The 12,059-nt window shown below is 45.8% G+C and overlaps 1 long non-coding RNA gene across 1 annotated transcript; it reads left to right on the forward strand.

The window, feature by feature from the left end:
* The first annotated feature begins 8,120 nt into the window (after positions 1-8,120).
* LOC105737584 lies at positions 8,121-10,947 on the forward strand. Its single transcript, XR_001113276.2, has 2 exons — positions 8,121-9,323; positions 9,687-10,947. It is a non-coding gene; the product is annotated as an uncharacterized LOC105737584 (long non-coding RNA).
* The last annotated feature ends 1,112 nt before the right edge of the window (positions 10,948-12,059 follow it).

A 12,059-nucleotide genomic window follows, 5' to 3' on the forward strand; every position in this document is an offset into this window, starting at 1 on the left:
ATAACAGGAACGCACAAAGAAAGAAAATAACAATAAGAAAAGCAGATTGATGAAGATGGGAGAGACATTCATCAACTGGTTTTGTAGAAACAGAGAGCTGGAAGGCTGAGGTCGTCTGACCCACCCACCTCCCCTGATCAGGCTTCTCCCGCTCTTGTCAACACAACATGAACACTGAACTCGGTACCTAATGGCACATCACCCTGTGCATGGGGCACAGCCTGCACACTCTGTACAGTGGTGACCCAGACCCTGCCTTGTAAGTGCTTGTCACCTAGGGGAGCGAGCTCAGAGCTTCTGTGAGGGAAGGGGAAAAAGGCAACATTCAAACAAAAGGCTCTCTGGGCATGTTAGCCCTTGGTTGAATTTCTGCCAGGACGACAAGGAATTGGGAGCAGAGGCTACTCCTCCAAGTCCATGGGAACCTCAATTCTCTGCAGCACCCCTCTTTTAGTGTCTCTTGAACACACCAGTGCTCTTCTACAGGTAGATGGAAACCTGAGGTGCACTGTGTGGGGAGGCCTGTTAGCACTCCGACACCATCACAATCATGGGCCCCTCACTAGGCTGTGTTGTCCCCAGGTTGGCTCATGAACCTTCCACTAGCCTGTTCTTTCTTCCTGCACATCTCACTTTGTCCCAGCAATGATTAAGCGTAGCTCCTCACATTATCTTGCCCTCCTCTGAGGGCCCTCCGCATTTCCCATGCATTGCCCACTTTTTCTACTAGAATGAAATGGCTCTTTGCCTTTTTTCCGTCAGACACATACCCTAAACTCTAGACTTCTACACCTTCTTGATCTCACCCTCTTCATTCTCCCCATTCCTCCATATGGGATGCTCTCAAACTTTAGCATGCATCAAAGTCAACTGAAGGGCTTGTTAAAACGCAGAATGTTGGACCGGGCCCCAGAGTTTCTGATTCACCAGATCTGGGCCGAGGCCTGAGAATGTGCATTTCTAATGAGTTCCCAGGTTGTGCTGATCCTGCCGGTCTAGAAGCTACACTGTGAGAACTGCCACTCTGTATCTAGCATGAGTCCCACCTACTCCTCTCCGGGAAGCCTTGGGCACGCTCGCAAGCTTTTGTCTGTGATGGGTGCATCTTGCCCAAGGGGCCACACTCCCCTTATCCCTGCCACAGAATCTTGTCGGCCTTGCCTCTGCCTTCCCTTTACATTCACTGAGCCCAGCCCCTGTGGCTTTACAGGCTCCGGCCACTCCTGAGCTGCCATCTCCACCCATGCATGTGGCTTCTTGCCTTTTGCTTTCCTCTCACTCCGTGTTTCCTCACATCCATCTCTGTCTGCCAGATTCTCACATCCAGGCTTCCTCTGGCATCTATCCATCATCCTCATCCATCTCACTGTGCAGATATTTACATTTCTAAAGCCCAGTGTGTTTTTATGATTCCTCCTACTTCAGCCAAACAAGGATTTTCCTCTGAAACATACAGTTAGGCCATGGGGTTAGGGAAGGAGGACACTGTACCCATTTGGAGTAACCCCTTTCAAGGCTGTTTATTTGTCAAGAGCAAAGAGTGGTTTTGGCAGGGACGGAGAGCAGACACAGCAGTGCCATGCTCTTGACCACCTGTCCCACTCAGGGACACACCAGAAACCCAACGGATGGGTTAGGTCCTATTAATCCTTTTTAATTGTATTGAATTGACTTGGAAACTTCTCCCAAAGACCTTACCATGGGTATTTATTTGTAATACTCAAGGACCAAGGAAGAAAAATTACATATTTTTTCCTAAAGCATAAACCCTTGGTCCCTGGAAAGCAGAATCATAGAGGATCGTGTTGTGAGCACAGACTCTGGTTGTGGGTTTCCAGGTTTGAATCCCATCTCTGCCCCGACCACATATGTGATCATGAGCAAATACTACACCTCTCTAAACATCGATGTCCCCTCCTGCAAAATGGGCATGACGCCCCACGGCAATGCCCAGAGAATTAAATAGGATGACATACCTAGCACTTAACACCTGTGGCTCACACACAGGACTCAGTAAATGCTACTAACATTAGTATCCTCTTGGTGTGCCACATCCTGAAGCCTCAGAATCTGGGTACAGAGACTGTACCCGGATTTGAGCAAAACCATGGATGGGTCACCTTCTACCCACGGACTGACCCACCCCAGACTAGAGGACCCTGGGTTTTCTCAGTTAGACAATAGCTATTCCCCATTTTGCTCTGAGCCGTCAAATCCCCAGCACTTAACTTAAAAGCTTTGTGCTTTGGTTTTTGTCTTGTTTTGTTTTTGTTTTTTTTTTTAAAATAGAAAAAAAAAGTCCTATTCTTGTCTGTCCAGTGCTTTTCCAGCAAAATAGCAAGTCAGTACTAAGATTCTCCTGGGTCAGCACAATGTGTGTTGCAGTGGGAGAATTTGGGGGAGTTCGAGGAGGCCCTAATGAGAAGGGAAGTTAGGGGTTGTCTGGGCACTAGCCAATTTCCCAGGTCTCCTGGAGATTCCTTAGGAGTCATACTTCCTCTTTCCTTCTACATCCCTTCTACTTCTGGACAGCCATGAAATTCTCCCATGAAATTCTCTTGCAAGACAAGTGAGAGGTCTCAAGAGAAGTCAGAGATAGGAAAAGCATTTCTTCCAGCCACGGCCTGCAGTCTGATGACCAAAAAGTTGCAACCCTCCCATGGACACTGGAGCCATTTCTCTGAGGGTCTATCTTCTAGGAATTCTGTGCCTGCAGCTTCCATAGCAGGGAAAACATAAGGTTAGATCACCACTTCCCCAACCACCACCAGGGCACTCTCGGAATGTCTTGCCCGCAAGGACTTGGCTCACCAGCCATAAAGAAGTACATGCCAAGACCTGTTGGCCACTTTCCACCCTAAGGATGCCTCATTCTTATCTCTGCTGTGTCTCCACTAGCAGAGCAGAATGTGATGGACAGAATAAGAAGCCTGTTGCCTTGTATTAGCCAGCACAGGCAGACTCAGAAGGGCTGGGGAGCACTTGTAATGCAGCAGCCCAAAATCAAGCCCCACAAAAGCATGGTGGTGGAAAGAACACAGAGAGTGAGGCCAGACAGGTTTGATTTAAGATTCAGTCTCCACCATTTTGATGAATTGTGCAAGTTACTTAATCTCACTGTGCATCAATTTTCTCATCTAAGAAATGGGGATAATGACTCCTACTTCACGGAATTGTTTGGGGAGTATATATGTTTCATAAAAGTACTAGCGTGGGTGCTGGGTGCAGAGTAGGCGCCCGAAACTCTACAGGGCTTGTCCAATAAATTGGGGCTTGTGATTATTTAAAATGGGCTGCGATACTGATAAGTTTCTCTGATGCCAGAGTCAGAAAAAAGGTCAAATTCAGTGCCTGAAGTACCTTTAGCTACAACTGGCCTAAGCAAGCTGGAAAGCAATTCCCAAGTTATCCGGGCTGCTCTTGTTCCTGCCGGCTAATCCCTAACTGCATTTGTATTCCTTTGCAGCCAGCCGGCCTGTGCATATGGAATACATTTTCTCTGGGTGTCTCACCATTAGCGTTTTCATTTCTGCTTAGCATCAGGGGCTTTGCACATCGCTGGCCTTCCAGAGTACTAAGCCCGTCTTTGTGTAGGCTCGCTTTGTTCTCTCATTTCCTGATCAGCCAGGAAGCATTTCTGGGCAAGAGCTTTTGGAGGAGGGGTTTTGCCTGGCAGCTTCATACACTTTGAGTTTTGGAGAAGGATGAATCAAGTACCCCCTCATACACAGGTCTCCTCTCTCCCTGTCTGTACACATGGCTGCCTGTGGATTAGATACAGCCTTCTTTCCTCCCCAAGTTTTCCAAGCTCCCACATGTAGATCTGCTAAGCTCTGCTGATAAACACAAAGAAATTAGCTGCCATGTTCAAAGCTTATGCTATCAGTCAGCTGAGCATGACTCTGAAAAGGCAACCTTCCACTTAAAAGAATATAATAATTCACAGTGCTGGCAAAGGTGCAGTGAGATGGGCACTGTCATAGCCACTGATTAATGAGATTGTAAACTGATATAACACTTCAGGTGGGGGGAGTTGAGGGGGGCAATTAACCAGCATATAACAAGGGCCTTTGAAACAGTGATTCCACTTCTAGGAAAGTGTCTCCTAAGGAAACAATCAGAAATGTGGTCAAAGATTATTGTAATACAAAGATGTTCATTGCAGTAATGTTTACAATGGTGCAAATTTGCAGGAAATCTAAATATCCAGTTATAAAGATTAACTAAATATATATAAATCCACAAAATTGAATACCATGAAACTATTTGAAAAAGATATTGTAGAATAATATGAAAGGGACGGGAATAGGCTCATCATATAATGTTAAATGAAAAAAGAAACTATAAAAATGCGAATATAATATGACTCGAATTTTATTTTAAGGTATGTATGCACAGAAAAAAAAAAGACTGGAAGGAAATTCCCTAAAATATTAACAGTGATTACCTTTGGTGGTATGATTATGGATAATATCCTCCTTTCTCCTGTAGGTTTTCTACATTTTCTTTAACAAATATGTACTACAAATCAGAAAAGAATGACAACCATGTAAACAAAAATGTTGCTTTCCTCTCCACGGTCTGTGACCGCAGTAGAAAAGCTGGCTTGCTCCAAAGAACCATCTTCAACCCTGACCTCTTAAGGCACTGCAGAGAAGACACTATCTGGTCCCAGTTGGCCTGGTCTGCTCCCTGACAACCCTATGATCAAATCTGACGAAGCCTGGTTGTCTAAGGGGACAGAGCTGGCCTGGCCATGGTCTCCTGCAGCCGGGCACATCCAGGAGACTTTTCTAAGCCTCCTGTTAGCAGGCTTTCCTCCTGTCTCTTAGGTCACTGCAGATTGATTCATCTCACTTCACTGTGGTTTACAATTTGCAGTTCTTGACCCTGACATTCTCCCCTGGTGCTGGAGCCATGTTTCTGCAATACCAACAAACCAATGGCAGCAAGCAGAGAATCGGCTGCAAGCCGTGTAGCCTCATGGCCTCCCCAGCAGGCTCCTTGCCCTCCCACTTCCCTTCTGTCCCTATCCAGCATCCACACACAAGGCTGCTTCTTTAAGGAGCCCTATGGGGTCCTACTCAAGATATGTGGGGAAAGGGAAGGCAGGCCTGAGATCTGGCCAATGGGAATTCAATTCTGAGCAGCAAAGGTCCTTATCACTGGTCAGACTAAGAAACAAGAGGCTTGACTGGAAGAGTCTGCAAGGTCTGGGATTTTATACATTATATTTCAGTGTAGAGCAAAGAGCTCAAAATTTCTGGCCCAGATTACCATACTAGGTGAATTCAACAAGGCAAAAGTCCGGGCATCTGATTTAAAATGGGCTATTTGCAGAATAAGCATTTTTATTATACAAACAATGTCAGCAGAAGATGCCCCTGGGAGTAGCGTGGCTGTCTTTCTATCCCTCTGTCCCTTATTGCCAATCAGGAAGGACACAAAAATTTTATCGACTCAACCTTCAAGGTCTCTGGCCACCTGGTTCCCACACCCTTATTTACCCAATTTCTTACCTCTCCTCCACATGGACTCCTGTCTATAAAATGCACTCTCTCCACTCCCTTCCTCTGACATCTTTTTCAATTTGTTCTTTTCCCCATCCCCTTCCAATGTAACTATGAGCAACTAGAGAGAGAGCGAGGAAATCTGAATTCTCATCCTCTCTTTCCCATTTACTAGCTTAAAACCTTAGGCCAGGCCCGGGCACAGTGGCTCACGCCTATAATCCCAGCACTTAGGGAGGCCGATGAGGGCAGAATGCTTGAGCCCAGGAGTTTGAAACCAGCCTGGGCAACATAGGAAGCTCCCATGTCTGCAAAAAAAAAATTAGCAGGCCAGCCTCAGTGGCTCACGCCTGTAATCCCAGCACTTTGGGAGGCCGAGGCAGGCAGATCACCTGAGGTTGGGAGTTTGATACCAGCCTAACCAACATGGAGAAACCCTGTCTTTACTAAAAATACACACACACACGCACACACACACACACACACACACACACACACAAAATCTGGGCATAGTTTCCAGTGCCTGTAATCCCAACTACTTGGGAGGCTGAGGCAGGAGAATCACTTGAACCCAGGAGGCGGAGGTTGCGGTGAGCCAAGATCACGCCACTGCACTCCAGCCTGGGCAACAAGAATGAAACTCCGTCTCAAAAAAAAAAAAAAAAAAAAATTAGCCAGGCGTCGTGGTGCATACCTGTGGTCCCGGCTACTTAGGGGGCTGAGGTGAGAGGATCACTTGAGCCCAGGAGGTGGAAATTGCAGTAAGCCTAGATTGAACCACTGCACTGTAACCTGGGTGACAGAGTGAAACCCTGTCTCAAAAGAAAAAGAAAAAAGAAAAACCCATAGGCCATTCACTAACTTCCCTGAGCCTCAGTTTTCTGATCTGAAAGAAAATACAGGAGTTGAACTCAAAGTCGAAACACCTTTCCAATTCTCACATTCTATAGCACTTTTCATGGCCGAGTCAGCAGCCTTTTCTGAGTGAGCCCACCCCTAACTGATGATGCCCACAGGTGCCCTCTGCAGTTCACTTCACGGGGTGGAGGAATCTACCCTAACTTGTTCTACATTTCCTGTGTGTATTTGGTTCTTTGATTGTTTCATTTTGTCCAGCTATAAAATACCTTTGGAACAATGACTGTGTTTCTTCACAAACCCCATATACCGTGTTCAGAACACAGGAAACAGTCAGGGAAGGTTGTTAGCTCTCTGACTAATGTCTACCCCTCAGGCAGACATGAAAAGGGACTCATTTAAATTTGGTTTCCCTGCCAGAATTGTCAGGCCTCAGTGGCCTTGGGAAATCACCAAGGAGGAAAATCACCATTTATCCTAAAAATTCCGCAGTCTGCATAGGCTGCCATCATCTCCAAACCTCTGCCCAGCCCTCACACGGCAGCAGTATGAATTGCCCTGTCCTAGCCCTTCCCAAGGTCATAGTGATTCCTAGAGAAGAATGGGCTTCTGCCTCCTGCCAGACAGACTAGCCTGGATTGCTGGACACATTAACACCCAGAAATTGTATTCCCTACCACAGTCAACTGAAGAGAGGTTGACCTAGAGGTCAGACGCAGATGCGAGATGCATTCCATTCTGAGAGCAGCAAATGTCTCTGCTGTGTGAGCCTGAAATGTCTCTTGACATCTCTGAGTCTCACTCTCCATTTCTCTAGAATGGAGATCATAATACTTATCCTTGCAGGATTACCATGAGACCTAAATATAATCAACTATATGGTCCTGCTTTTAAAAATGTGAATATTTTGGCCAGGCGCGGTGGCTCACGCCTGTAATCCCAGCACTTTGGGAGGCCGAGGCGGGCGGATCACAAGGTCAGGAGATCGAGACCATCCTGGCTAACATGGTGAAACCCTGTCTCTACTAAAAATACAAAAAAATTTAGCCGGGCTGGTGGCAGGCGCCTGTAGTCCCAGCTACTCAGGAGGCTGAGGCAGGAGAATGGCATGAACCTGGGAGGCGGAGCTTGCAGTGAGCGGAGATCACGCCACCGCACTCCAGCCTGGGCGACAGAGTGAGACTGCGTCTCAAAAACAAACAAAAAAAAAAACCAACAACAACAAAAAAAGTGAATATTTTACACCCTTTACATATTTTACTGGTGTCCAGAAGTATCTGGCCCAATATCATCCTTCTTTCCCTCCCAGAAACACCCTCTTTCCACGAAGCTACTGTCAGGTGAGCTACACTGATGAGCGAGAAGCACTGGTCCTGATACATACAGTTGGAATTCACAGTATATTTTCCCACTGGAACAATGGCATATATTAAATTTGGGCGTTGGGGATAGAAATGATCATATTTCGTATTTTAATTATGTGTGAGTTAGATAGATTTTTGAGGAGTTCCCTGAAAACCTCCCCCTGCATTTAACACTTTTTCTATGAGAGGAAAACACTCCTGATTCATAATAACTAAGCTACAAGCAAATCTTTGGAAGCTTGCCCATCAGTAAGTAGGGTTCTACCTGTGTTAAATCACCTTCAGATGCAGCCATTCTGTGCCAACCTGGTGGGCTAATGACACATTTGTGGATCTCAGCGTGTCTGTGATATCACAACCACAGGTGTGGTCTCCTGCCTTTCCCTGCAGAGGAAGGAAGGGGTGAATGGAAAAAGAGTGGCAACTTCCTTGGCTCTCCTATCCTGCAGTAGGCAAGCCCCCTGCATGGGATCTTTCTGGGCTGAGAGCTCTTTTCTGTTAAAGGAACGTCTGCAAAAGACAAGACAAATACATTTGAACAGTCCCAAAGAGAGGTAATTTCAGAGTAGACACCTATTTCTCCACCAGAAACAAAGCAGATCCCAGATCCTAAAAGCAGGCTTGAGGAGGCAAGAGGAAGCATCCAGGAACCCCAAAGCAGGCAGTGGATTACCCATTGGCTCTGGGTAAAGCCAAGAGGGTTTAGAGAGGGATTTGTGCTGTTTCAGCCTCCTGATTCAACTCCTCTCCAAGGAAAAAGGCTCAGTAGGCCAACCAAGCCACTTTTCCTCTCTTGAGGGATGAAGACCAAAGATGCAACTTGCCCAGCTGTCTGTTATGAACTAAATTGCATCCCCGCAAAATTCATATGCTGAAGTCCTAACACCTCGTACCTCAGAATTTGACTGTATTTGGAGACAGGGTCTTTACAGAGGTAATAAAGGTGACACGAGGTCATTAGAGTGGGCCCTAATCCATTATGATGGGCATTTATAAAAGGAGGAGATTAGGACACAGACAAGAATGCATGGAGAAAAGACCATGTGAAGACTCAGGGAGGGTGTGGTCATCTACAAGCCAAGGAGAGAGGCATCAGAAGAAACAATCCTCACAGCACCTTGATCTTGGAGTTCTAGCCTCCAGAGCAGTGAGAAAACAAACCACCATCCAGGATCTGGCCCTTTGTTATGGCAGCCCTCGAAAACCAACACAGAGCAGAACAACACCAGAGAAAAATCAGAAATAAAATGAGATGCAGACTCCAGCAGCCTGGTCTCCCAGTCAGGACACAAGCCAGACCTGGACGGAAGTGGTCACAGCACTTCTAGCTCCAAAATAACCACTGGGCGGAGGCTCCTGGTTCCTCCTCCCTCCAACCCCATGCAGCCCTCTCTGTCCCCATCTTCTCAGGCTCACTCAGTGCAGTGTCTGCCCGCATCCCTCTATCGGGGCCTTCCTCTGCCCACAGAGGGAGTTATATACAAGCCTGAGGAATGAGGAAGAGAAGACAAAAGCAAGATGGAGCCTCACTGTCTGATTTTCCCAGACGTTCCCAGGAGGTCCTGGTTATGCAGGGCAGTCTGGATTTTTGGTGCGTACACCATTAGATGCCTCTTACTTACTCTGCTTGGCGCACCAGGTCTGTAGGTTCTGGTTCTTAAGGGCCATGTAGAGTTCAACTAAAAAGGGCAGGTGTTTGTTTTCCAACCCAATTTCCTTCTAGTGGCGGAAACACTTGCAGCCCTTTCCCTTCCCCTCCTTGCCCACTGACCTCCACTCTCTCCCCTGTTGTAGACAGTGTTGTGTCTTCTGTCAAATGCATTTCTCCACCAGTCATAGCACTCATTCTGAGACAATCACAAGCTCAGAAAACCTAACAAAAGTAGGTGCTGTTTTTTGAATGCCTACCACGTGGCTGGCACTGTACTAGCCACTTTACTCACCATATTTCCAGCCCTCACAGCCACCCCTGCAGGTGGGAATGACCACTCCCTTCCTAAAGATGAGAAAACCTGAACTGGGAGTGGTGGCTTGCACCTGTAATCCCAGGGACTCAGGATGCTGAAAGCAGGAGGATCTCTTGAGCCCAACAGTTCAACGCTGCAGTGAGCTATGATCCCACCGCTGCACTTTAGCCTGGGTGACAAAGTGAGACCCTATCTCTAAAAAATAAACAAAAATAAAAATAAAAGATGAGAAAACCAAGGCTCAGGAGAAGTAACTTGTCCGGGGTCAGGCAGCCGGCTCTAGGCAGAGCTAGAACAGAAAGTGAGCTTTGGCTGACATATTTGCTTTAAAGTTTTCACTCTGCAACTCTGATGAAAAAAATATATCTACACTGTGAAAGGCTATACGAGGAAAATTGGATTTTTTCCAATTCTTATTGATAATAACTAGGAGACATTAAAGAGAAAGAGAGAGGGGCCAGACACAGTGGCTCATGCCCGTAATCCCAGCACTTTGGGAGGCCAAGATGGGCAAATCACCTTGAGCCCAGAAATTTGACACTAGCCTGGGCAACATGCAAAACCCCATCTCTATAAAAAAAAAAAAAATACAAAAATTAGCCGGACGTGGTGGCAGGAACCTGTAATCCCAGCTAATTGGGAGGCTGAGATGGGAGGATTATTTGAGCCCAGGAGGTGGTGGCTGCAGTGAGACAAGATCACGCCACTGCACTCCAGCCTAGGTGACAGAGAGAGACTCTGAAAAAAAAAAAAGAGAGAGAGAGAGAGAGGGAGAGGAGAGAGAGAGAAATCTTCAACAAGCACAAAAATGCCATGACTTCTAAAACTAAGATCTGATCTCCAACTTAAAAACCTTCTGTCTCTATTTTGCCGGCAGAGAAGTATAAATTCCTTTGGAGAATGAAGCTGCTTTCCAATGCTTGCTGTAATAGCCCTCTGCATCTTTCTTTCATAACATCTAGTACAATTTGAAGTTATATATTGGGTCATTGATTGATTAATGTTTGTATTTCTGAAATTTTGAGGTAGCATGATCATACAACTTATAGTGTAAATGGGAACACTTTTGAAAATAAAAGGAGATGTTATTAATAATTATTCCAGGACAAGAAGGAGACTGGAACATGTGGTCATCCTACAGGTGAAGCAGAGACCAACTCTGGTTTACTTGTCATTGTAGTCCCAGTGCCAGATTCCATACTTGGCACATAGTAGATGCTCAATAAATAAACATGATGATTGATTTAACAATGTCTTTGAAATATTTTTCACTATCTTATCCCACCATATCTTTCAGGTTCTACCTACTGCAGCTTCTCACATATCCCAACCCTAGACATTCAGGAGTCCCCGTTTAGCCATTTTGAACATATCATATATTGTCACAGCCTCAAGCTTTTATGAAACTGTCACCTTCGCTCACAATGCACTCCCCTCACTCTCCACCCAACTCCTTCCATTCTTAAAAGTATTCTCCACTCAGATACCACCTCTTCTCTGAAATCTTCCTCCCATTTCCCAGAACACTTGTACACTAATAGTAACAAACATCTCTAATAACAAACACCCCACTCCATTGTAGGTATGTATGCTCCTTGTCCACCAGTAGACTGAGAGTTCCTCCAGGTTAGAGCACAAGTTTCATCCATCTCCCCAGGGCACATCCTAGTGGCATGCACAGAGTAGATATGAGCAAACGCTTGTTGAAAGAATCAGATGAGGTTGAGAGTCCTTTTAAGTATCAACAGTCAAGAAATATTAAAAAGGAGTGAACTTGGGTTCTGAAATAATCATGTCTATGGTGTATGGCTACACAGCTACTCACCTTCTTACACTGCACGGTGCTGGGCACCTAGCAATCACATTATCAATCAATATTATTATTAGCAGTATTATCAATCATTTATTTTCATGTATCCCTTCACTCGTCTTTCCGGACTTCTGGAACTCTAATGCCAAGTTTCTGCTATCTCCTCAATCTCAGTTTCTCACCAGCATTTTTTTCTATTGGAACTGACCTTCTCCCCTGCTTTTTGTCAGCTGAGATGTATTAGAGAGTCTTTCATTGACAGGCAAGGCTTCCTGGCACTTCATCACACCATATTCTTCAAAGTGTCTCTGACTCTATGGCTGCTGCTGGACTCCTTGGATCCTCCATCTTCCCCCTTGGCCAGGCTGTTTATATCCTTTAAAGACCTTTCACATAATGCCTATGCTAATATTTACATCCCTGCTAAACTAGGCTGGCCTCTGCTGCCCTGGGCATTTCTTGACTCAAGCAGGATGGAGTTGCAATCTTTCCAAGCTACTCAGTAGCTATTTCCCATTCATAGAACCAAAGCATGCTAAAAGCTGGAAGT

Source organism: Nomascus leucogenys, chromosome 15 (genome assembly GCF_006542625.1).
Source record: "Nomascus leucogenys isolate Asia chromosome 15, Asia_NLE_v1, whole genome shotgun sequence".
Taxonomy (NCBI): Eukaryota; Metazoa; Chordata; class Mammalia; order Primates; family Hylobatidae; genus Nomascus; species Nomascus leucogenys.